Raw genomic sequence first — 25,987 nt, forward strand, 5'->3', positions numbered from 1 at the left:
TCAAGGCTCTCTCGGGGGCGGGGGGGTTAAGGATGTGGAAGTTTAAACGCAGGATGGTGAATATTACTCATAACTCAAAGTGCACACAGTACTATCCATAAATCAGTGTCCAGTCAAATACTTGTTTCTATAAGAAAAATAAGTATTTTATTTCAAACTCTCCCCATTTACTGGGGGCCGCTTTCAAGAGATGCTCATTGCTATGCAGTACTCACCGTTTCCATGGTGCTGCAGCACCATCAGCATCGAGTCCTCTGGGACCCAACAGGTCCAGTTCAAGTCTTACCCACTCCTGCAGCACAGACGCGTTCACCGTTGCAGAGAATGCCCTGGGCATTTGAGAGTGCTGATCCTGCTCAGCAAAGTCGGGCTGCTTGCGGTACACACAGTGCCTCCCAACAAGCGCAGACTCTTCTGAGCAGCAAGGGTGTGGTGAGCTAGGGGGGTAGTTTTCATCCTTCAGATCCTCACTGAAGCCCCGGGAGGGTGTGATGTCTTTCGATGCATCCTTTGCAGTTCTTTGGGGCAATTCTATCTGTGTGGGCTCGACCTGCTGATCACAGCCTTAGTCTTTTTCAGGACAACAGCACAAACATCCTGGCAATGTTAGTACTGGCAGCCCCTTCTGGCATACAGGGTTACCAGAATGCCGAGGTACTTTACAGCTCAAATGCAGACAACTCTATTGCAATCGCCTATATCCTGGTGGCCCCTCCTGTCATACGGGAACGCCTCTAAGGCTATCATGAGTCTCAGTGCACTTGTAGCAATAACATAAGTGCTGGTTCCCTCTGGCATACGGGGCCACAGCAGTGAATCAGTATGGGCATGGCAATTCCCGCATGGCGCTCAATGTATGGCTTAGTCCACTGTTGCCCTCTTCTAACATACAGGGGTCACTGCATCAATCTTAAACACTGGCAACTATTTGATCGGTGCACCAAGGTTTCCTCAAATCATGCTCAGTGAGTCCTGTCGGTAGGACTCCCCACTGGGCCTTGCTCCCCCCAACACCCTCCACTCCCTCACAGGGCACACTGGTTTTGGCAAGCACAGTCACAGGTGCTCCAGGGCTGATGGTCTTGATTTCTCAGGGTGATGTACCCTCCCCCAGCAGGGGGATTATTAGGGCTCGGCCGCCAGTCCTGGTCACAGGCAGAAGTCTTGCAGAGCTTCCTCTTCTCACACAGCCTGTCTGGCTGCTGGGCAGATGACAGACTTTGGGATCTCAACCTCCCTTTCTTATGTGATGGGTACTTTACAAACCCCAGTCCAGTAGTTAAGAATCTTGGAGTCTGGCTGGACCATCATTTATTCATGAGCCATTAAAACACTAAAGTGTCTACCACCGGATTCAGCATCTTGAGATGGCTTAGAAAAGTTCTAGGATGTCTCCCGTCCTCGGCCCAGTGAATAGACATCTAGGCCCTGGTCATCTCAAGGGTTGATTATGTAAACTTCCTTTACCTAGGGGTCCCAAAGTATCTAATTAGACGACTCCAGATAGTGCAGAATGCAGCTGCTAGACTCCTACTTTGTCCGCCCAAGTTCCATCCCACGGCCAGCCTGCTCCGCGAGGTGCACTGGTTCCCAATTAAGTTCTGAGTTCACTACATGGCACTTGGCTATGTATACAAATGTCTTTCAAACTCAGGCCCCTTATATTTAAGATAATTGGTGTTACACTACACATGCAACTGATCCCTGCTTTCAAATTACCTCAATCTAGCTGCAGTTCCCAGAGTTAGGAGATCCAGGAAAGGTGGCCAAGCCTTCTATTATCTTGCTCAAAGCAATAGAACTTGCTTCCCCCTGATCTGAGAACCTGTAGCTTGCGTCCAATCTTCCATAAGAGGCTAAAAACCTGTCTATTTTAGTAAGTGACTTCAGGAGTAACACACAGGATGTCCTTGGGTATCTATATCATGGCATAGCACTGGGAAAGCCTTGGTTAGGTAGCCATGCACTCTATAAATCTGAAATAATAATAATACAACACACACCTGCTGCCTCCACACTCTGAGCAGAGTTGATAATACCCTTCTTAAGCTGCACAAAATGCCAGAACACTGAATGTCTTAATGGACACTATCTCTCATAAACGCAGATGTAAAGATACTTGCATACCACATCGCCAATAGGCTAATGCCTCTCCTACCCATCTTGATATTGCCGGATCAGTGGGGATTTGTGCCGACGCGATCTACATTGCATAATCTATGCACCATCTTCGGACTACACCACCAACTCAACCCTCAATTTGACACTGCTGCAACGATATTGGACGTCGCCAAAGCCTTTTATTCCATAGAAAGGGGATATAGGTTCACAATCTAGCAACGAATGGGCATGCCCACAAACTTTATACAATGGATCAAGCTTCTGTACATTGGTCTAACAGGCAGAGTACGAATAAATGGGCATACCTTCGAGCCCGTAACCATCTACAGGGTAACGAGGCAGGACTGTCCTCTCTCCCTACTGTTATTCGCAGTAACATTGGAGCCGCTCTCCTGTACCACAAGACAGCACCACGCCACATCGGCTCTGCTTTATCCAAAGACCACTGGCTATCTCTTTTTATGCCAATGCAAGGTGTTATACAGTGAAACTTCCAGACTCACCATGCACCATTAATTTGGGAATACATAATATTTGGGAGAAACTCTGGCCTCAGTTTTAATTGGGACAAATCTTTGATTTTCCCTTTGATACCGGTCACTTTGCCATGCACCCTGGAGTATTTGCTGAGGTAAAGTGTTGGCCCTGTAACATATCTTAAGATATGATTAAATTGAGACCCAGATGAGATTATATTAAGTAACTACTGCACTGGTGTATGGCGCCTCGAGGGTCAAGTACAACGATGGTCAAAACTACCATTGTCTATGGCAGATAGAATAGACATTGTGAAAATGGTTATACTGCTCACATTTCTTTATTTATTTTTAAATATCCCTATAGTCCTACAGTAATACTTCTTCACAGCACTTAAAACACACCTCATTATCCTCGCCAGAGCGGGTAAAAAAGCCAGAGTTTGATGCCAGGTACTCACCATACCCTATTTGGAACGCTATTATTTATGTGCCCAAGCTCATTTTGCAATACACCCTACACATCGTGGTGGAAACAGACAGTATAAGCCTGTTCCTATTAAACGCCATACTGTCCTATCTGGTTAATAGCGTAGACGAGAGAGAAATTAACACAGTGCGTTCACCAGTGCATGCACAGCAGCGATTGCAAGCGAAATGCTGTAAGCACCACAACCCCCACTACTGTACCACTCCCTCATATCAGCCACCCACAAGGAAAAAACATAAGAAATACTAGCGTAAGTGCAACTATGCTATATGAAAGATATTTACCGTGGGAAGGGAGTTCATTAAACTTGAGGATATCCCTCATCCATAATATACCCCATTGCTATCCTTCACAGGCTACCACCTTCATGCCGTAGTTCAAGCAGTGGTCCCCCAGTCTCTAGATGATCCCTCACCCTACATGCGTTTACACGCACTGTTAACCACTGCTACACAACAGAAACTGATAACCATACTCTATAAAATCATTTAAATTGAGAGTCAGATAACAACGGAGTGAACACAAACCGATGGAACGAGACGTTGAATCCACCATTGACCCAGCTGACTGGGTATTTAGCTGTACACAGGCATGCATGCTACTCCCTAATGGTTTTTTTTTTTTTTTTGTAAAACCTTTATTTTGCAGTATAGTAGAAGGGAAAATAAAAAAAAATAAAAAAATAAAATAAAACAGGCGACACACCGCCACGAAACCCCACACAGGGGGCGCAAAGAAGGGGGAGGGACTCATCCAAAGGGGAAGGGCGATAGAGCTCAGTCCATCCATAATAGGGATTCTAGTCCAACATAGGCAGCGGCAGAGCGAGGCAACGCTCAAAGTCCGCATGTGGCATTGTAGCCCTCCCCAGGCACAGTTAGTCGCAGCGAGAGAAAAGGGGGAAAGGAGAACAGAGAACGAACACCCCAACTATCCCCCTCCCACAACCCTCCCCAACATCACCCTCCCCCCAGTGACGGCGACTAGCACTCATAGCACTCAACACAGGCATTCTTGAAATCAAATCTGGAAAAGATGGAGAGATCGCAATGTTGGCGGGCACACAGCTGAGGGCAAACCTCGGGATAGAAATCGCACAAGTGAGCCCCAATTGTACATGAAGTTCTTAAAGCGCCCAAGGAAGATGTCAGAAAGGCGTTCCATGCTTAACAGACGCCACAGTCGGGCATGCCACAAGGAAATGGCCGGGGCAGATGGGGATTTCCACGCTGCCGCTAGAGTCTTTTTGGCCGCACCCAAACACAGCCACATCACCCTCTTGTCCGCCTTAGTCTGGTGTTCAAGTAGCGGGTCTCTAAGCCCCAGTAGGACAAAGTCCACGGAGTTCGGTATCGGGTAACCCAAGATGTCTCTAATGTGGGATAGAATCTCAGCCCAGTACGGCTGGATGGTAGGGCAGTCCCACCAAATATGTTTAAAGTCTCCCAACATCCCACAGCCCCGCCAACACCTATCCGAAGTAGCTGGGAATATGCGGCGCAACTTTGAGGGATACAGGTACCAATCAAAGATGACTTTCATATGCGCTTCTCTGAGATCAGCAGAGTGATTGTGCGCTGTCACGTCTCTCCATAGGTCCCGCCATTCGATAGCAGAGATGTCCCTCCCCAACGTGGCCTCCCAGTGATCCTGATACCGTGGGCGTGGTGACACGGCAGAGTCTAATAACAGTTTATACAAGAAGGAGATCGCGCCCTTCATGGTGGTAGTGTGAAGAAGGAAAGACTCAAATTTTGACAAGGGTCTGGTAGCCGCGTCCACCACTGCAGGTGATGTCGCCCAATGCAGGAGTTGGAGATGCCTAAAGCGCTCCGTCGGGAGGACGCCATAGTCCCTCATACAGTTGTGGAAAGTGAGGGGTACGGCGCCATGGAACAAATGGGTGAGTGCTCTACAGCCACCCTCCCTCCACCCGTTAAACGGTCCCTCCTCCAGAGCCGGTGGAAAAGCCGGATTGAAATGAATTGGGGTGAAAGGGGACGGGAACGTGGTCCAGCGGTCATCTCCGCTCACCGTGTCCCATACCTTCAGCACCGTGCTCGTGGGGGTGCTAATGTAGGCATTCCTGGGGCGGTCCGCTTTAGGTTTCCAGGCTAAGTCCCAAACGGAGCGGCCCGCCACGCTACGGTCCATGTGGAGCCAGTGTTTCTCCGACTGCTGTTGGGACCACTCTACAATGACCCTCAGTTGGGCAGCTTTGTAGTATAAATGCAGGTCCGGAAAGCCCACCCCCCCCTCCGAGCGTGGGCGCCTCAGGACGTGGAAAGGGAGCCGTGCTCGGCCGCCCTGCCAGACATACCGGAGCATCATGGTCTTTAATTGGCGGAAGTAGTCCAGCCCTATCGGAATAGGTAACGCCTGGAATAGATACAACAATTTGGGAAGGAGCACCATTTTGAGGGCGTGCACCCTGCCTAGCCACGAGATGTATTTAGGCTTCCAGCGTTCCAGCCCAGCCCTCACGGAGGATAGCATCGGGGGGAAATTAGCGTGGAACAGGGCATTCACGGTAGAGGTCAGTCGTACGCCTAAATAGAGCAAGGACTCTGAAGCCCAGGCAAGTGGGGTGAGCAGCCCGGCCGCGTGTACCTCCCCCGTCGAGAGAGTGAGGTTGAGGATGTAGGATTTATCAAAATTCACCTTAAAGCCCGCCACTTCCTCGTAGGCTGATAGCACTGAGTGGACATGTGGCAGTGACAGCGCCGGGTCCCTGATGGACAGCAGAACATCATCCGCAAAGAGCGAGATCTTGTGCTGTTCACCCGTAAAGGGAAGACCCAAAATCCCCTCATCACCCCGGACTGCTAATGCCAATGGCTCAATACTCAGAGCAAAGAGAAGAGGTGAGAGGGGACAACCCTGGCGCGTCCCTCGGGAGTGGCGGAAAGCCGTGGATCTATGGCCATTGACCAAAACACGGGACGTGGGCCCACTGTAATTAGCCTCAACCATCTTCACGAACGCGGGCGAGAAGCCGAAAGCCACTAGAGTCCGATGTAGAAAGCCCCAGTCGACGCGGTCGAAAGCCTTCTCTGCGTCGAGCCCCACGAGTACCGCGGGTATGTGGAAGCGCTCCGCCTTCTCGATGAGGTGTATGACGCGGCGCAGGTTATCATGAGTCTGTCTGCCCTTGATAAATCCCGATTGATCAGGATGGATGAGGGCCGGCATCAAGTCCTGTAGCCTAGTCGCCAAGATAGAGGAATACAGTTTGGCGTCCAAATTGAGGAGTGCTATCGGGCGGTAGGATGAACAAAGGGTAGGGTCCTTCCCTGATTTGGGAATAATGCTGATTAGCGCCTCAGCCATAGAGTCTGTGGTTCTGCCCTCAATCGCCATTGCGTTGAAGAGGGAAACCAAGTAGTCGCATAGTTCAGAAGCAAATGTTTTGTAAAAGAGGGCCGTGTAGCCATCAGGGCCGGGGGCCTTGTGCAGCTTCAGGTTTTTGATGGCCTCCAGGATCTCCTCACGGGTGACGGGGGAGGATAGCAATTCGTTCCATTCTCTAGAAACCTTCGGGAGTGGCAGGCCCTCCAGGAATTTGGACTGCGCGCCGGGATCGAGAGTGTCACTCGAGTAGAGTGCCGCGTAAAAGCGTCCGAAGATGGCTGCTTTGTCCGCGTCTCTATGCTGGACAGATCCTGCCTGATCGCGAATACCCCCGATATATTCCTTCTCGTGTTTGTCCCGCAGTTGTCGGGCCAAATGACGCCCGATCTTGTTGCCCTGGGAGTAGGAGGTACGCCTGAGTCGCAGAAGGGTGAATTCCGCCCTGTTATTGTAGTGGGCCCTCAGTTTCCCTCGGACCGCTGTTAGGGGGCGTAGGGTCACCCTGGATGGGTTCGCCTTGTGGGCCTGCTCCAAGGTAGCCAATTCCAATTCCAGAGCCTCCCGCTCCTCGCGCCGCAGTTTGTTCAGGTTCGCGTTGAGAGCGAGGCACGTGCCCCGCAGGGAGGCCTTGCATGCGTCCCATGTGGTATATACCGACGTGTCCGAGGGTGGGTTAAGGAGGAAGAAATCACCAATTGCCTTACGCAGTGCCTTACACGACTTCTCGTCCCGGACCAGAGCCGCCGGAAAGTACCACTTACGCCAACCATCCCCCCCAGCGGCCCAGCGCAGTCCCAGAACAACGAGGCTGTGATCCGACAGTGAAAGTGGAAAAATACTCGCCAGTTGTACATCTCCCCGAAGAGCCTGGCTGAGTAGGATATAATCAATACGGGAGTATGTGTGGTGTACGTTGGAAAAGAAGGTGTAGTCTCTGGCCTGTGTGTGAAGAAAGCGCCAACCATCAAACAACCCTAGATCTCTCAACTGTTGCTTAGTTTTGTCCGAAAAGACGCCTGTGTCCACCCTGCGGCCCCCAGAGCGATCCTGCCCTCTGTCCCATACCATGTTGAAATCGCCTAGCATTATTAAGTGACCCTCCACAAAGTCCCCCATTCTGTCCAGCAAATCCTGCAGAAAGCCATTCTGACCCGTATTAGGGGCATACAAGACAGCAAAGGTACACAGGCGGTCTCGCAACAGACCTTTCACCAGAAGCCAACGGCCGTCTCTGTCCGCACTCACACCCAGGGGCTGAAAGTGAAGGGAAGCCCGGAAGAGTAGGGCCACCCCTCTGTGCTTCGTGGCTGCAGAGGCCCTGTAGATAAGGGGGAACTGCCGATGACGAAGCCTCAGTTCATCTCTCCTAGCTAGGTGGGTTTCCTGGAGGGCCACTATATCCAGATGGTGATCTATGATGTACTTCCAGAGCTTCTGCCTCTTCTGTGGGGAGTTAAGGCCCTTGACATTCCAAGTCCCTACGCTAACATGCATTAGGGCTCACACAGATTCCATGCCATGCTCACCATCAAACAGTCACGAGGCCCGCCCCAGACTCGTACTTGCCCCACCAGCCAGGCCCAAAGAGAACGAACACCCACGGGGTCCCCAGGGAAGAAACCCAGCCACAACCAATTCAGGAGGCCCTCCCGGCCACCCCGCGAGCCCCATGAGGCAGCCACATCACCAAGGCACATAAGGGTCAACAAGGGTAGTTCCCAGAATCCCACGTAAAACACAAATGAAAGTAACGATAATGAACCTGTCATCCCATATTCTCCACACAGCGTCGCCGCCACCCCTCGAACACCCAACCCCGCCCCAAAACACCCCGTTATGCCACCCACAATCAGAGCGCCAACAAACCCCCCCAGCACCCCACCAAGAACAAAGAACAACAAAATGCCCCTCAAGGCACTGAACCTGAACCTCGCAGTCTTCAGTTCCAGCAGGTCACGGTTCAAAAGTCCCCCACTGGACTGTGGCAGGGGCAGGGGAGTCCACTTTGGGACCCCCAGGTCCGAATCCGGGGTGTCTTCTCCAAAAGTACCTTAGTACCCCGAGGACCTCAGACCAAGAGCCCCCTCCGACGCCACCTCGCTGTTGTGGGGTCAAGCTGCTCCAGAGCCCAGCTGGGAGTCCGCCACAGTGGCGGAGGCTACCGATGCTACCGCTGCATCCCTCTCCTGTGCACTAGCCGCCGAATCTGGTCGCCGTCGCTCCGGTGATGGGCCCACCCTGTGCCACGAGGAAGAGCGCCGCCGCCTACGGAATGGCGAGCCATGCGCCTCCTGCGATGGTGTCGTCTCTTCGATGCCCAGCAGCTCCTTCGCCACCTGTAGGGAGTTGATCTGCCTCAATCTATTCTCCCACCGAAAGACGATCCGGAAGGGGTGACCCCACGAGTAGGGCACCCCACGCTCCCGGAGGAAGGCGGTCACAGGTCGGAAATCCCTCCGTTTCTGTAAGGTTGTCGCCGCTAGATCCTGGTACAGCTGGGGGCGGTGGCCCCTGAATTGTAATGAGGAGATGGTTCTAGCCTTCCTCAATATCCTCTCCTTCACCTGAAAGTCATGTACGCAGACAAGGATGTCCGGCGGTGGGCCCCCATTTCTCCTGGGTAGCCCCACTCTGTGCACTCTGTCCATCAGGATGTCCCGCACTCCTTCATCCTCTAGGATCTGAAGGAACAAGGCCAGGACGTACCCACGCAGGTCCCCCGCTTCACCATCCCACGGTACCGCCTTAATACGTATGTTGTTCCTTCTGGAGCGGTTTTCCAAGTCCTCTGTGTGGGTTTGTAGGCTCAGATTCTGCTCCGTGAGACGTAGGATGTCCTGCTGGAGTTGGTGCACATCATTCGCCATGCTAAGGTCATGGTCCTCCAGCGTCGCCACCCTCTCGCCGATCCCATCGACATCCCTCCGCACCTCCCTGAGGTCCGAGGCCAGCTGTGTACGGAGTTCGGTAATATCCTCTTTGATGGTAGCGAAGAGTTCCTTCATGAAAGCCTTGGTCGCCGGAGCTTCATCATCCGACTGTTTAGAGGAACCACTGGCTCCCGGCGACGCAGGCTGTTGCGACGGTTTGGAGGCCCCCTCCTTCCCCTTATTCCCTCCTCTGCGCTGTGAGTTGGACATGGCCGCGAACTCCTTCACCCTCCTTCCACCAAACTCTAGGCAGACGCGGTCGGGAGGACCAGTCACCGGCAAGGGATTCACAGCTTCGGGCCTCCTGTCGGCGGCGTAGTCCACCTTGTCTCGGGTTCAAGCAGGCGTGCTCAGTCGGCAAGGCGGCCTCCCCCTCTCGGGGCGTTTACTGCACACCGGTGCCCGGGTTGGGCACCCACCTCCAGCGCTCACAGGACCATGCGGGCCGTTGCGGGAAGAGACCCCCTCCTGGTGGTCAGTGAATGCAGCTCGCCACCATCCGGCCTCCGCGTCTTCCAGCTGCGTCCCCTCCTCTACCTCAGGGCGCAAGGGGCAGCAGCACAGGGTCAGCGGTCAGCCGAGCGCAGGTCCGAGGGGAACGCGGTGAGTGTCTCCAGCTAGCAGCACAGTGAGTGCGAGCGCCATACAGGGGTACATCAAGAAGGCGGCGCCAGTCTGCACGGTGGGTCTCCCACCTCAGGCAGTTAATTGCCCCAGCCGCTGGTGCAGGTGGAATGCTCCTTCGGGCAGGGCCAAGCAGCGTAGAGGAAGCGCCCCTGATTCGCAGGTGCCGCTCTCGATCCGCCCTCGGCTCAGGTCCAACTTAGCCGCGGTGCCTTGCGCGTCCCCGCCAGTACCTCGCGCCTCACCGCTGTTCCGGTGTACCTTCCGCTGTGCTCCGGTGGCGGGGGTAGCAAGGGCGCCCCGGCCTGTCCGCCTCCGTCGGGGTCAGGGCCGCTGTCTGTGAGCCCGCCCCGCTGGGTCCGCCGATGCGCTCCTCCCCGCAGTTCCCCGCAGGGACGTGCCCCGCTCCTCGTCTGACCCACGCCGGGGTCGTCAGCAGCAGCCGGGCCCGCCAGGGGCGAAACGTCGCTCGAGGGGAGGCCGGGTCCTCCAGTACGCGAGGACGCGGCGTCACAGGCCGCAACTTGGATCGACCCCCAGAGGCGCCGTAGGCTCCAAAATTCCTCCTCGGCGGCACCGGAGCACTCCGCCAGTCACCACAATTCGCAGGGCGCCGAGCAGCGCTCTCGGGACCCCGCTATACGCTGCTTTGTAGAAGCGGCGCCGGAGAGGATCGAAAGTGCGTCCTACTCCGACGCCATCTTGGCCACGCCCCCCCCTAATGGTTTTTTACGCATAATACACCTTAAATACTGGAACCAATTCTACCATATCCCGGGTTTTACTGCACAAATATGGACAGTGACGGCTCCACCGCTATGGCGGAGGAGCGTTGTCTCACTGCTTTTGAGAAGTGCAAAGCACGAAACATAAAATTATAATAACTTTGCGTTATTATAATTTTATTGGTCATGCTATCTTACGGGCGAGCGGGCTGATGTGCTCTGGGAGCAGGGCAGGGGAAATGTAGTTAGCCCACTCCTAAGTGCGCAATGCAGGCTGCATTATAGCCTACATGGAGAACATGCCCACCCCTCCAGCCCCTGGCTGAGTGCTGTGTCACAGCTCCTATACTAATCACAATACTGCAATGGAGTGTTGTGATTGGTCAGGGGAGCCTGGGTGCTTACCAATCACAACACAGCATTGCAGCATTGTGATTGGTCAGTGGGGCCTTGCTGTGCTTCCTGTTTAAAGACGAGGAGAGCATGGGCAGAGAATCGGGACCAGCGGCAAGGTAAGGTTTTATTTTTATATATTGTGCACTCAACCCCCCCATGCGACTCCCCCATGCAACACATGGCCCCCCCCCCCCCCCACCGCAACACCCTTTTGCCCCACCACCTGTTAGCCATGCTAGCCATAACTGAATATGAACTAAAGGAAAACTCACAATTTATGCGATATGGGGAGGTAGAGGCTGACTTTATCCACATTGGCCTGGAAGTGCACCAGTGTTCCGCTACTGGACAAGATAACAGGTGCATTATCAAGTATGCTAATCGAAACAGACAGAGCAAGAACCCCAAATATGCCTCTTGCACTTCGTTAAAAATGTGACACCTGCAGTTGTTGGCTTCTCACCCTAAAGATATATGGGTCCCTTATACAACCTATTTGTTGACGATGATGGAGACAGTATCAGGGACACTGTGAATGTGTTCATTCTAATATAAAACATTATGTCCAATGCATCAGAGTTGTAATCAACGACTGCCACGTGGTAACTTTCTGTTCTACTGTAGCTCATATACTGGTATCGAATTTTTGACCTTTCCTAGTAACATTGACTCATGTTGTAAGGAATCTTGAATGAATACAAAACATGGGCACTGCAAGAAAATAAAGGGTATTTTTGGATGTTTAAGGCGTCTGGAGGAATCCATTTGGAAATCCTTTATTGTCTGGAGTATCCAGGTGTCTCTTGCCAGTTGTCGTCACCTGGGTGTGAACAGGGCCAATGCTTCCTAACCACTTTAATAGAGGAAGAGATAATCCTTACCAGAAACACCTTCTGCCATGTCCATGGCTACCTCCTCTTGTTGGGACGAAACCACACTAGGAACCTTGGAACCAAGAGGCCCCTGTCCTGACCAGGCCTAAAAACATTCTTTGAGATGAAAATTCTCTTAATTGATGCTTGTGCTCTAACTATTTAATATAAGGTTTTTCAAATAAACCACATTCTGTGATCAGCCCTGCCTCTGGGGTTACCAATTCATCCAAATTTAGATCAACCTTGTGCACAGAATATAAACACTTTTTTAAAGAGCACAAAATTAGCACTCCCTGGAAAGCAAATCATGCATTGTGCAAATCAGAGAGAAAGAAAATCTTCCTAACTATCGTAATGGAAAGTATTGATTCTATTAAGGACACGGAGACAAGGATTGTGCTGTATTCTCTCTTCCCTTTATTACAGCAGCCATTAGGTGAACAACAACAAAAAGACTTCATTTCCCATGAACCCCAGGGGAGAAAGTAAAACATTCTAACAATAAGCAATGTCCAGTCAACTAGAGGCAGGACTCCATGATAGGCCTTTGTTGTTGTCAGCACCTCCCCTTCCTTCCTACAACTGATGACGGATAGTGATGATTCTACTCCTGTTTCGCCCTTCAGATCCTGGGGATAAAGAATATAGATGTATAAGGCTGGAAAGATCGTATGAATTTCAAAACTGTCCAGCATAATCCATATTGTTAATAATTCACAATTAAGATCACATAAGAATCTCAAGATGCTGACATACCCACCGAGGCGCCTTGTTTGTAAAGATTTGATGAGTGAGGGCTGTTTTGTGCTAGCTGCCGTTCTGGGGAAAAGGAGAACTTTAACAACTGCGGGTGCCGATTTGTTCCTTGGACCAAGGAGAGAGCAGCTACTTGGGCTTTGCTGTTGCCTGTGACTTGGGGTGGCTGTAAACGGCGGGGGAGCCCGCGTTAGACGCTCGCAGGGACTCGATGTACCAGGAGTCCCTGCGCTGACTAGCAACACCTGGTCTAGCGTTCTGCCGCCAGCCCCGCCCACAGGCTTCCTCACGTGATATAAAGTAGTTTAGAGCCCACGCTGCGCTGGAACGCGCTGGAGCGTCCTGGGAGAAGCCCGGGACAAGGGCGGGGCCGTCCGAGGCCGGGCTGGGCCCCCCCTCTTACATCCTTGGCTGGACAGTATCAGAGTCATCTATAAGCAAGGTGCGAGACATTGTTATATTTGGCCATACATATTGACATACCAGTGTTCAGAGTCCTATTTAATTATATTTAGGCTTACTAGACTGCTATGGCTAAGCTAACCCTAAAGTGTGCCCTGGGGCTGGGGACTCTAGATGCCTTTCTGAAACGGGCGGAATCTGTTGTGGCCAAAGAAATCGAACTTGTAGAAAGGAGGTTGTCTCTGGATCCATCTTGTCAAACTGTTCTTCCTATATTAACTTCAGAGACGTCTGCTTGTTCTGTTGTTTTACCTGATTCTATGCCCCCCCCCCCTCAGGTTCCAAATGGGTCAGTTTTAGATGATAGTTTATCAATCTCTTCTGTTCCTTCCCCTGCACCCAGTCTATCTCCTTCACCCCCGGTTACACGCACTAGGCAGTTACGGGCTATGACGGCTAGTAGTGTCAAAGCTACATTGGGTAAAAGAAAGGCTAGCAATACCCCTAAAGGAAGCCGGCAACAAGCTAAACAGCCTAGAAATATAATTTCCACATCTGGGTTGGGTTGTCAGGAAGAAAATGTTTTACATCCGGTTACTGAGGGCAGGGCTTCAGGAAGAAATGAGCATATTGTGAAAGATGTGGCAAACAATATGGGGTGCAAGATATCCGAGTATATGAGGTACATGGATGAACGGCTCATGTCACTTATCTCTCCAGTAATGGCCAAACTAGAACAAATAGATGGTAGACTAAATGTTATTGAAAAATACTTTTTAGATCAAAAACGTCCAACGCTTGGGATTAATCCACCCGTAGTTCACCCCTTGAGTACAATTACAACTACAGTCAATGATCTGGTGGATTCCATGATGACCCCATTACCCCAAGTTGCAGCACCTAATATATCATCCTCAGCTATGGGAACCACGCAGGGAGCAAAGCAGGGTCCCCGGGGTCCAGTGGGGAGATTAAGTCCTCTAGCACTGACCTCTAAAAGCGAGTTTTCATTGCACCTTCCCCCTGAGGCATGCCCGTATTCAATAATCCTGGCAAATGTTCCGAAAACTCGTGATGGTCGAGAGGAACACTGGACCACATTAAAAAACAAAGCCCTTCGGGATGACCCCGCATATAAGGCGGACTGGTCACAGTTGGGGACGGACGGCATGCTCTCAGTGTTATACAATCACTCACAGGTTCGGAAATTGTTCGGACCGACGTTACATACGGCAACCTTATGGCATACAGCACAATCTCGACTGGGGTGGAAGGGAAAAATCACCAGAATGACGCCGTTATGGGACGCGAAATCATTAGGAAACTTAAGGTCCAGTAAGGGCTTCGCACACTGGGATCAGATAGGGATTTCGGTGGTAGGAGACCTTTGGGATAAGGGCTCGGTGGTTCCGTTCTCACAGCTACAGCAGCAGTATGGTATGGGCCCCAATGAAACATTCAGGTATGTGCAAATCCGACACGCCCTACTACACGCAATTCCACCTGACACCACACTCCCGGAATCGTCACCACTAGAGGACAGGTTACTGACGGACTTTATGGAGCAGAAGGCAACCTCTCTCACCTACAAAAAACTGGTTAACAACCTAACAGACCCCACGCAGAAACTTAGAGAGAGATGGGTTGGGGAACTAGGAGACATGGATGACACAGAATGGAATGAGGCGCTTGCGTCACCAAGAGAAGTGGGCATCTCGGCTAGGTTCAGGTTAGTTCAGCTCAAGATCCTACACCGCACCTACTACACCAGAACACTTCTGCACAAGATACAGCGGGCACCACACCCCTTCTGTCTAAGAGGATGCGGGGAGGAGGGAACTTTACTCCACACACTATGGGATTGCCCATTGATCCAAGAAGTCTGGAGACAAATTATGCGCACAGTCTCCCAAGCCCTTGAGGTGTCACTTCTGCCTGAACCCCGTAAGTGCCTGCTGAACATTTGGGACCCAACTGACCTGAACAGATATGGACAATTGTGGGTCACGTTGGCTGTGACAGTGGCCAAAAGGGACATTGCACAAAAATGGGGTGCTCCAGAATTGCCTACAGTGACTGGCTGGATTAGAAATATGGACCTCCAAATGGTAAAAGAAAGGGCGGTGTACGTATTGCGGGCCTGTCCCCGTAAATGGAATAAGGTGTGGATGCCGTGGAATAAATACAGGGGTGAACCGTGTGCACCCTTACCAGAGGACGAAGACCTAGAGTCAGAGGAGGAAGAAGATTAGAGGGGGCAGGCTGGTATATGAAACTCTGATTTGTGATGTGGTGGAGCGTGAACATGACATTACCTTTGAACAATGTACGGATTATGTGCAGTGGATGACAACTGTCTATGAAAGGGTACAACATTCTATTGAAGTGATGACATTAGTTGGGTTTTTGTAGAAGTCATTTTCTTTTTGTTCGTTGAAATCGCTGGGAACCAATTGCTGTATTATACATGGGCAAATTACGAACTAGAGCAGGGTATGGCATGTTGATAAGTGAGATTCTATGCGAAATGGTTGCGATTATTTCTTCCATATCCATAATGTGAGAATAGACTCAGACATCAGACTGTAATGTGATTTATCCGTCTCTGGTAACAAATATGTAATTGTGTGAAACTAATGGTAGATAATGATAATGTGAATAACTTCTTTGCCTACTTGACAATAAAGTTTAAAAAAAAACAAAAAACAAAGCCCTTCACTTTCTGACTAACAAAACAGTGTTAGGTGAACACTTGTATAATAATGTCAAGATGGTGAGAAGGGTATCATGGGTGGGCAAGTCGAAGAAAACCATTGAAGGTGACTGTGTTGTTGTGAGCTTTGGCTGCCCCAGATTGGTTGATGACATTCTGAGGCAGGCAGGATCAGCTAGAATTCACCATGACTATGTAAATGTACTCCCATTGGGGTTTTTCTACCCCCCTCATAATACCGGAGCTATTAGTAAGGCACAGCCCAGTATTCAGACAGTTCCCTTTATCAGTTTGGTTGCATTGAGCAACAGATATGAGGCTTTGAGTTTACTGGATGTTAATGATTGACTCGGGGTGGAAATACCAGGGAACAGGGAACGGCCTGTTCAATTGATGTTAGTAGAGTGTGCTCACCTTTGGAAACTGGGTCGTTGGGCTACACTTTTTCCATAGCTATCGACAGTGCCGCACCTACAGGCCTCAGAGATACAAATGTCCCCCTTAGAGAAACAGGCCAATTGGCAGCTAGAGAAGACTGGTACCCAGTGGCAGGGGGTTCCCCTGACTTTCTAAATAGAACTGCTGACCATAACTTAACATCATTGGTCTCATGGAATGTGGAAGGTTTCAAGAGTAAGGCGTCATCTATAGACTGGCTGACATTCCTAGATGGGAGGGATTTAGTGCTCCTTCAGGAAACCTGGTTGCAAACTCCGGAGTATAGACCAGGATTCCTTAGTTTTAGTGATCTTGCTATCGCAAGCCACCATGGAAGAGCAAAAGGTAGACTCTTAACATGGGTCAGACAAGATAGTAGATCTAAGGTGACCCAAATGGACTCTAAAAGTAATGACATCTTGTTAATTCAAATTCGATGTCCCGACTATAGTGATCTTTTTGTTTACAATGTGTACTCTAGGAGAATGCAGGGCGGGAAACGGTCTAAAACAGTTGATGAATTAGAAACCCTGCTTGAGTTTTATTCCCTTAAAGGTAATACCATAGTAGCGGGAGATTTTAATGTTGTTTCGAACCGTTAGACAGCAATGATGTCGACCTCACGCTGGAAGAAGATAGTTTATGGAATATCCCCCAGTTGACGCTCTCGCCGATCAAAAAATGGACAGAGGCTGCTCTACAGCTTAAGGTCCTGTGTGTGGGATTAGGGCTGAGAGCAATAAATGGTAGGTCAGCTTCTGATAAATTTGGGGCTTTTACTTTTAATAATGGTTTACGTAAGAGCCGCATTGATTACATACTCACCAACAAAGAAAACGGGTCCAATTTAGAGGACATGGTGGTTGTAGAAAGGGGTGAAAGCGATCATGATCCGCTTTGCCTTACATTCATTTTATGGAAACCCTTAAGGGAGGAAACTCTTCCTGATAGGGTTGACATAGTTTTAACAAATTACGTCAGGCGCATTAGGTGGGCGAATTGTTCATTAAGTGAGGCAAAGTTAACAGCAATGAGGGAAATGACTATCTAGGCGACAAGTGATCTCCTAAAATGTATAGAACAGGAGGGGGTTGTGGCAGATCTAAATCCGATCCACACAATTTTTTTTTTAAACTCGGGGATTTTTTTTTATAAAAAAAGGGTCCTTTCAAGTCAAACAGGCCTGTTAAGAAGGAAGATCAGTGATATGGAACGTCGTGCAGGTCTGCGTACAAAGCTCTGGCCGTGGCAATAAAAACTAAAGATAGGGCTAGAGTTAAAAGTGCTCGTGCACTCTATAAAAAAGCACAATATGATGCCAAACGTGCTTGGGATGAGGAGTACTGGAGGGAGCTGTACTGCGCAAGTAGGGAACGTTCAATGTGCACTTTTTGGGACATTGTTAAGTGGGGCAGGGGGACTCAAAGGGGTGAACCAATAAATTATGTCTCGCCGGAACTCTGGGTCTCCCACTATGCCACTCACTTTGCATCTCATGAAGTGATCATGGAAGTTACTGAGGGTCCCGTGTTGCCTGATATGGGAATAGGTCCCATCCATTTTGAGAGAATAGAGGTAAGAAAGGTATTGAATTGTATCCCCAAGGGCAGGGCACTTGGTCTGGACTCCATCCCAGCCAACCTTTTTATGCACGACAAAGAGCTCTGGGAACCATATATTCAAGCTCTAGCTAATGGTATCGCAAATGGCTCGAACATACCAATTACCTGGAAGGGTGCGGAAATCGTACCGATCTTCAAAAAGGGGGAGCGCTCTGATCCAGGAAATTACAGGCCTATTAGTTTGATAGACTGTATCCAGAAGGTGGTGGCAAGGCTTGTTCTGCAGAGAATCCTATCGTGGATTGAGGAGGAAGATGTATTGTCACCTCTCCAGGCAGGATTCCGCAGTCATACAAGAACTATAGACCAAGTTTTTAGATTTATTTTAAATTTATTGGTGGGTGGTAGTCCTAGGGGGAGGCATGCTATTCGCGGTGTTTGTCGATCTCAAATCGGCGTTTGATTTGGTGCTGCGAGAAAAAATGTGGGTAGCTTTTGCAGAGCAGGGCATGCCACCTAGCATTTTACTATTTTAAAAAAAAATACATGAGAATAACTTTGCTCAAATCCAATGGAATCAACAGGGTAATGTCACAGATACATTTCCAATACAGAGGGGAGTACGCCAAGGGTGCGTACTAGCCCCAACCCTCTTCTCACTATACACCAACAGGGTGATCAGCTACTTCATGCACCGACAGACCGACGCTCCGAAGTTGGATGGTAAGCTGATCCCCCTGTTGATGTTTGCTGATGACACTCTTCTGATCTCTAAAACCCAGCAGGGCCTTCAACGAGCCATTGGTGTGTTTGAGGTCTTCTGCAAGGAGCACAGACTTGTAGTAAATGTAAGTAAGACCAAGTTCATGGTACTTCACAAGTCCAAACATGTTAGAGGCAAAGTGGAAATGGATGGGGCCAGATTAGATCAGACTCAGGTGTTTTCGTACCTGGGTATTACTTTATCATCCAAATTAGATTGGAAACCACACTTTACTCAGTTGGTTACCAAGCACGCTCAGCTAACAGGAGCTTTAACTAAGGAATTTTGCCTTTCCCACACAAGGCCTATATCACCTGTATTGAAAATTTATGATGCCAAAATAGCCACAGCAGTTCTATATGGGGCTGAATTGTGGGGTTTCAGCAATCTTGCTCACTTGACTAGGTCCCAAAATAAGTTCCTCCGAGGGGTAACGGGCCTCCCAGTATTGACCCCGCTGATTCCCCTTTACTATGACTTAGGCACTCAGCGTTTGGAGGATAAGGCGCATTATAGACCAGTGGCGTACTGGAGGAGGCTGTGGGTTACCCCAGAACTTTCCCAGTATGTGAGGGCCTTCCTGGATGTTAGAGATGGGGACAAGGCTCATAAAATCGAATGGGTGAGGGAGGGGAGGGTTATCTATTCTGCCATGGGCCTTGCCAGCTTATGGCAGGATCCTACAGTAAACGCCTTTCCCCCCAGAAAAACCCTAAGAGAACTCTACTGGAGCCTAGTCGCACTGAAGAGATTCGGTTCCACCATTGGCCCGTCATTGACTGTGGATTTTTTGGAACTTAAACACCAGTGCATGAGGGTTATTGGGATTACATCACTGTCCTGTAGGCTAGAAAGAGATATCACCAGTTTAAGGTGGGAAGCCTCCCAACAAATTCCTTCGCTTCCAAATGGAGAGAAGGACCTGCTCCCACCTGTCCATTCTGCCCACTCAGAATGAGACCATTGGACACATTCTATTCATTTGCCCTGAGTATAAAGTCCCGAGACGGATCTGGTTGAAAATTATCTGTTTACAGCTTAGACTGCAAACAGGCTGTGAGGCCCTAAGAATTCTTAAAACTGACACTACCCAGCCTGTGGTTATTGCAGTGGCTAAGTTTTTACATTGGTCTTGGAGAATCCGTATTAGCAAAATATGCCCAAGATGATTATTTTAGCCACCCACTGTACACATATATTAATGTAGCTTTTTTTTAAATTAATATCGATTTTAACTTTAGTCTAAAGTGTGTTATGAAAGTTGGAATGTATAATACCTTATACTTAATTGATTCTAAATTATTTTTTTAGCTTTGTGGGACGGATAGTTTTGCTGTTATGCCCGGGATGCTCTATTTATATTGGAGTTTGTAACTAACTACTATATATGTATGACCATATTGCCTTATTTAAATCTTGTTGGATTTTGTATAACTAGTGTGTCTTTTATGATTCATCATCAAAATAAAGACTTTTGATTGATTGACATACCCACCTTAATGTGAGCAACCATCTGCTCATAGGGAAGGGAAAGATCCAAAGACAGGTGGGTTAATCCTTGCCTCAGTACCTTAATATCATTGAAACTTTCTGTTACGATAGCTAGGAACATTTTCATTCTATGTCAGGACTGTTGTCAAGGATTATGCTGGTACAAAGCTTATCCACAGCCAGTGAAGCATTATTGGGACGGGTTTGAAATAAAACCTCTTAAAGGTAGACTCCAATGACCTGTCCGCTGCATTGAGGATATCCTCCAAGCGACCCCCAAGGGCATATGCTTTTGATACAGAAAATAACAACAGAAGGGAGGTAGAGTGGAGAGTTAGGATTCTTACTCCACGGGCACTGTTACATAAACAAAAAGAATCCTACTCACAGTGGACAAGGGAGAATGTCGACCACAGATGCGGGGACATTCAGGGTTCTGTAAAATACGCACACCAGAGGTACTGTCAATAATCACGACAGCTAACTACCTCAAACTGCACTTCTTTTACTATTATCAGCCCGAGGTTGAATAAAAAAATGTTCTTTAACACCTACGAGCCAGGTACTTTTTAACCATCACCATATCCCACCACTCACATTTTTTATAAAATACCCTACCACTTCCACCACACGCACCACACATAGTCTTTACCATAAGTGCTCCCACGTAGTCGTAGGTCGTAGCACTCCGCATCCCGTTAGAGGGGTGTGAAGGCTCCAATGATGAAGCATGACACCAAGGGGCCTGTTGGTGTGTGAGGGGTATTTTACAAAACCCTGAATGTCCCCGCATCTGTGGTCGACATTCTCCCTTGTCCACTGTGAGTAGGATTCTTTTTGTTTATGTAACATATGCTTTTGATGCCATAGATCTTCTAGCTGAGTGGACCCCAAATACTGTAGTGTCAATGCAGGCTTTCTGTACGGCCCATTTAACCCATCTGGCAATGCTGGGGGAAGAGACGTCTTTACACTGCTTCTTTAATGCAATCAGTAACTGACGTTCGCCATGGGGATGAATGTCCGCCGTTTCCTACTAATAACACTTAATGCATTTCACAATACATAACTTCTGGGGTGAATACTCTACCCGTTATGTCCAGTGCTCTGACATCTGACAGCTGTTGGCAGGAAACCAAGCAGAGGAGAGTGGAAAGCTTAGGGTCTTATTGAATTGCCAAGATAAAAACAAGTTGACGACTTTGTTGGCATCCCATAAAACAGTGTATCTAGGTTCTGAGGGGCAGAGAAAGTTAAATGCCTTGAAACAACTTACACAGCAAGGGATGCTCCCCCACCAGATGACCATCTATAGGCAAATGACCTGTTGAGCTCGCTGGTCTGAATGTCTTGATAAAGCGATATGTCAGCCCATTTGATGACAGAGAAGCTAGTAAATTCAAAACGTGGACAATGTCCTCCCCCACGCGATCCAGATGTCTCTGTTGGCACCAGCCCAGCAATCTGGTCCATGCCAGCCGATAACACTTGACAGTGCTGTCTGCCCAAGCCCTGGAGAGGAGGGATGCAGCCTCTCTCGAAGGCCTGAGACTTCCTAACGTTCCCTGTAATTCTCCAGGCCATATGCCTGAGAGACCCCTTCGACACTAGATGATGGGGATTTCCCTCCAGGTTTCTGAGGACATCCAGAAAAGGGGGTCGAAGGATTCGAGAATTGCAAGAAAGTTTCAGAAGGACTGGATACCAGACTTGCAATCTCCAGGTCAGGGTCCCTAGCACGACGTCCTCCGCTTGTCTTCAGACCTGCACCGAGAGGCAAATGATCATTGCAAATGGGGGGAAAGCATAGCCCTGGTCCTGTTGCTATTCCTGGAGGAAGGAATTTGGGGCTGCTACCCACGGATCCGACCTCCAATTGAAGTATTTTGGAATCTGAAAGTCTAGCCATGATCCAAACAGGTCCACCGTGAACGGGCCACAGGTTTAACAAAGGGCTTGTAACACTGATGGATGTAGACCAGAGAAACTCATGTCCTGAAGATCATCGTAAGTGCCAGTTTGCCACCTGATTGACTGTCCCCTGTAAGTGCTCTGCTGACATGGAGATCTGGTTCTCTAGGCAATAATCCCAAAAATAGCAGGCGAGGCTGACATATTCTTGGACCATGTTCCCCCGAGATGGTTTATGTAGCAGACTGCTGCTTCGTTGTCCATCTTCAGGAGGACATAACACTGAGCATGATCCTTGGTTCAACACCGGACCGCAAACAATCCCGCCAGAAGTTCTAGGCAATTGCTGTGCATGGATCGTTCTTGTGAGGACCACTGACCTCCTGTGGAGATGTTCCCACATCTGCCCTCCCAGCCAGTGCTGCTGGTGTCTGACCCTACTACCAGGTCCGTAAGGGAGCTTTAAGATTACACAGCTGTTCCAGGCTCCATTAGAGGAGCTGGTCCGGACGAGTTATGGACTGATCCCCGCCTTAATGCTGGGGCTCTGCCCCAGCCATGAGGTTGACCTGCACGCCTAAGCGGGACCAGCGCCCCTGGAAGCGGTCCTCTGGGCCAGAGGAGAGAAGGACTTGAAGACCTCCTGTGGAGCTGAACAGCAACGTTTGGAGGCATGACAGCAGAGACCTGCACCACACCAGCTGGAAGGTAGGCGAGAGGGGCACCAGACACAGAGCCTGGGAAGAAGGGACTTCCACAGGACAGCTGGAGATTGCGCTGCACTGGGCAACTGCCCTGCACCGCTAATTCTGCTGCTTTTTCTGTAAACTCCCACTGGCCTCAATGCCCTACGAGGTGAGAAGATGGAAGCTAATACACGCCTGCTGACTGCCGGCCTGCCGTGTGGACGGCGATTGGACTGGGGCAACGGTCAGACATGGGACCCGTTACCGACTGCGGCCCACTGGTGGTGGGCGGCCCTACGTCCTGTGAGAAACCTCTCCTGATCACCGCTGAGCGTTTGCCTTGGGAGCCGGACACACAGGCCTGATGGACCGTGTGTTTGCCTTTGGGGCAGATCAATGAAGGAGGCAAAAAAGCCTTCACATATTGCCCAGTGAGTCCAGACTCCCCGGCCCCATTACCAAGCGTTGCGAACGCCGAGCCCGTGGCTCTCAACGCATCAGGAAGACTGGGACCCTGGGCTCCCCTGGAAGGGCACGGGGATGTACAAACCGGACCCTGCATTTCATGTCAAGAACGCACCCTTTAGAGATTAGAACCCGGGGGGAAATGGGCAAATCCTCCAGGAGGAAAGAGCCAGATCAAGAGGAGATGAGCACAACCCCAACCGCAGAGACAGCTGTGCTGCCAACAATGAGGCCTACAATGGACCCCACACTGCATGATATACTGCAAGCTATCACTGAATCTAGGGAAGCTTTGGAGCTTAAAATTGACACTATTGGCACCAACCTCAACTTGCTCAAGGACAACCATAGGAAATTGGATGAGAAGGTATCCAATAATGAGAGCACGCTAGCTGATCCCCCCTCCTCCCCCCCCCCCCAGAATGGGTGCAGTGCAGAAGCGCTTTCAACTCATGGAATCCAAAGTGCGGACACTGGAGAACAGAGCAGAGGATGTTGAAATCTGCTCACTCCGCAACATCTGAGTGGTAGACCTGACAGAGAAAGCTGAACGCACAATTGCTGTACAATACATGGAGCAATGGCTGCACACAGCTGTAGCCCCTGAAGGGTTGTATGTGTTTTTTGCCTTTGAAAGGGCGCACAAGTTCCGACCACATCTCTCCTGCCTGGCGCTTCTCCGCAACAGATAGTAGCGAGACTTCCTTATTACAAGGACCAAGATTGTATACCAGCACAAGCACTCAAGAAACGAGAACTCAAAGTCAACCGTGGGACTTTGCACATCTTCTCAGACTTCTTCAGGGAAGTCCAGAGACAGAGAGCGTCCTACCAAGAGGTCAAAATCAAACTGCGGAAGAAGAACCTTCCATATCCAATGCTCTTCTCGGCGAAGCTAAGGATGGTGACCTCAGTTGGGGCGCAGTTCTTCCACTCTCGGCAGGAAGCATAGGACTGGCTGGAGACACAAACTGAGCCAAAATCTGATGTGGAGATTGGCAACGGGCACGCAAGAGCCCCAGAAATAAACGACTGAGGCAGAGCCTGGCTGTGCCCTCCCACACCAAAGCTGGGCTGGGACGTCAGAAAGTGATGGAGAGCGTAGCCCAAAAAAGCAGAGTCCAGGCATGTCAGGAGACAATCGAACAGGGGTCCCTCCCCCCAAACTCTGTATCAGACCTTGAATCCAATGGCTCTAGGAATTCGAGCCTGGTATTGCCCAGGGTCAAGCCGAGCACAGCAGACAACATCATATTACACACCTGGTGCACTTCCAGTGAGCTATGGGAAACTGCATTTCTTTGTGTGCCGATATATTGCTCCCCCACAGGCCTGGAGATACGTCCTGAAGGATTTTACAAGGCACCCTCCTTAAACTACTGGACACTGTAGAAGTCCTTCCACAAACTTTAACAAACATTAATATGGTTTAGATGGGTGGCATATTGCTGCTTGTCCTTGGGTGGGGGAGTTGGGGTTGTTGGCTGTTATTGTAAAGGTTTGGGTTTAGCAAGTCACACAGGCAACATAGAAGATTCTACACAGAACACACGGAGAGGGGAGCGCAAGACCATCCACTGAGCGAAGGGAGAACTCTTTTGCCACACCAGGAAACCCCATGGCTAACCGATTAACTTATAAATACCTGACATGGAATGTTAGGGGTATGCATACCATGGCAAGGTGTTTTCTTATCTGCATAGGAGAGGAGTACATATCACACTACTACAGGAAACACACCTCACCAACTAGGCTGATCAAGTGCTGAGGCAGCGATGGTGGGGTCAGGCATATTTCTCCACATACTCGGCGTATGCCAGGGGGGTCCTTATATGGTTTCAATTGGGGGTCCCATTCCAGCTCATCAACACCATAGTAGGCACAGAGGGCAGGTATGTTGCGGTGCGAGGGTGCCTGTGGGGAAGGAGTTAACTATGGTAAATATATATGCCCCAAATGCTGATCAGGGCGCCCTTTTTGAGAATTTATTCCGACAGCTAGCCCCATTACTAACTACAGCGACGCTAATTGGAGGGGACTTTACCTGCATGTCTGATACCCTCCTATCTTACCCCCACCTACCAGATTCCCAGACTGTCTTCATAGTTAAAATATTCAGGGACTGCCAACAACAATGGGGCCTGGTACACTCCTGGAGGTGCCAGAACCCACATTGCGGGGCTACTCCTTTTCAGGCCTGTACGAGGTCCATCTTTTCCTTTCTACCCCTGAATTACATAGTCAGATTTTTGAATACCTACCCCACACTATGTCAGACCATAACCCAGTGCTGCTTCAGTTGGGATGGGTGCCCCCCAGATCTTAAGCCCAAATCGCTGGAGGACCAGGACGTCTGCGAACCGATCAGGACCAAAATCACGCAATTCTTAAATTATCGAAGGTCACAATATCGACCTACAAAAATATTGCAGCAAAAATATCGAAGTCAAGAATATCGACATCCCATCAACATTATGATAAGTACAAAAATATTGGGGGAAAAACATCGATGTCAAAAATAATGTTGTTAAAAATATTGTTTTTTATTTAAGTTAAAAATATATATATATTTAAAATAAACATAGTTAAAAATATTTTTAAATGCTTTAAAATTATAAGTAATATATATAATTAAAAGATACATTAAACATATACATATAATATATATACTTACTTAATTGTAATCTTGTTGCCGTGAGGGAAACAGGCAGCGGAAGGCACACTTGCCATCAAAGCCTTGAAGGGAACGGCAGTTACACCCAGGACTACTAGCCCCAGATAACCTTGCACAAGCACCGGCACTGTCACTGAC

General features: G+C 49.5%; 1 protein-coding gene across 1 annotated transcript in view; it reads left to right on the forward strand.

Moving 5' to 3' along the window:
• CROCC2 (ciliary rootlet coiled-coil, rootletin family member 2) overlaps window positions 1–25,987 on the forward strand; it is a 1,620,686-nt gene that overhangs the window by 689,873 nt on the left and 904,826 nt on the right. The gene's annotated exons all lie outside the window — the stretch shown is intronic.

This window comes from Lissotriton vulgaris, chromosome 11, assembly GCF_964263255.1.
Source record: "Lissotriton vulgaris chromosome 11, aLisVul1.2, whole genome shotgun sequence".
In the NCBI taxonomy this organism is placed as follows: domain Eukaryota; kingdom Metazoa; phylum Chordata; class Amphibia; order Caudata; family Salamandridae; genus Lissotriton; species Lissotriton vulgaris.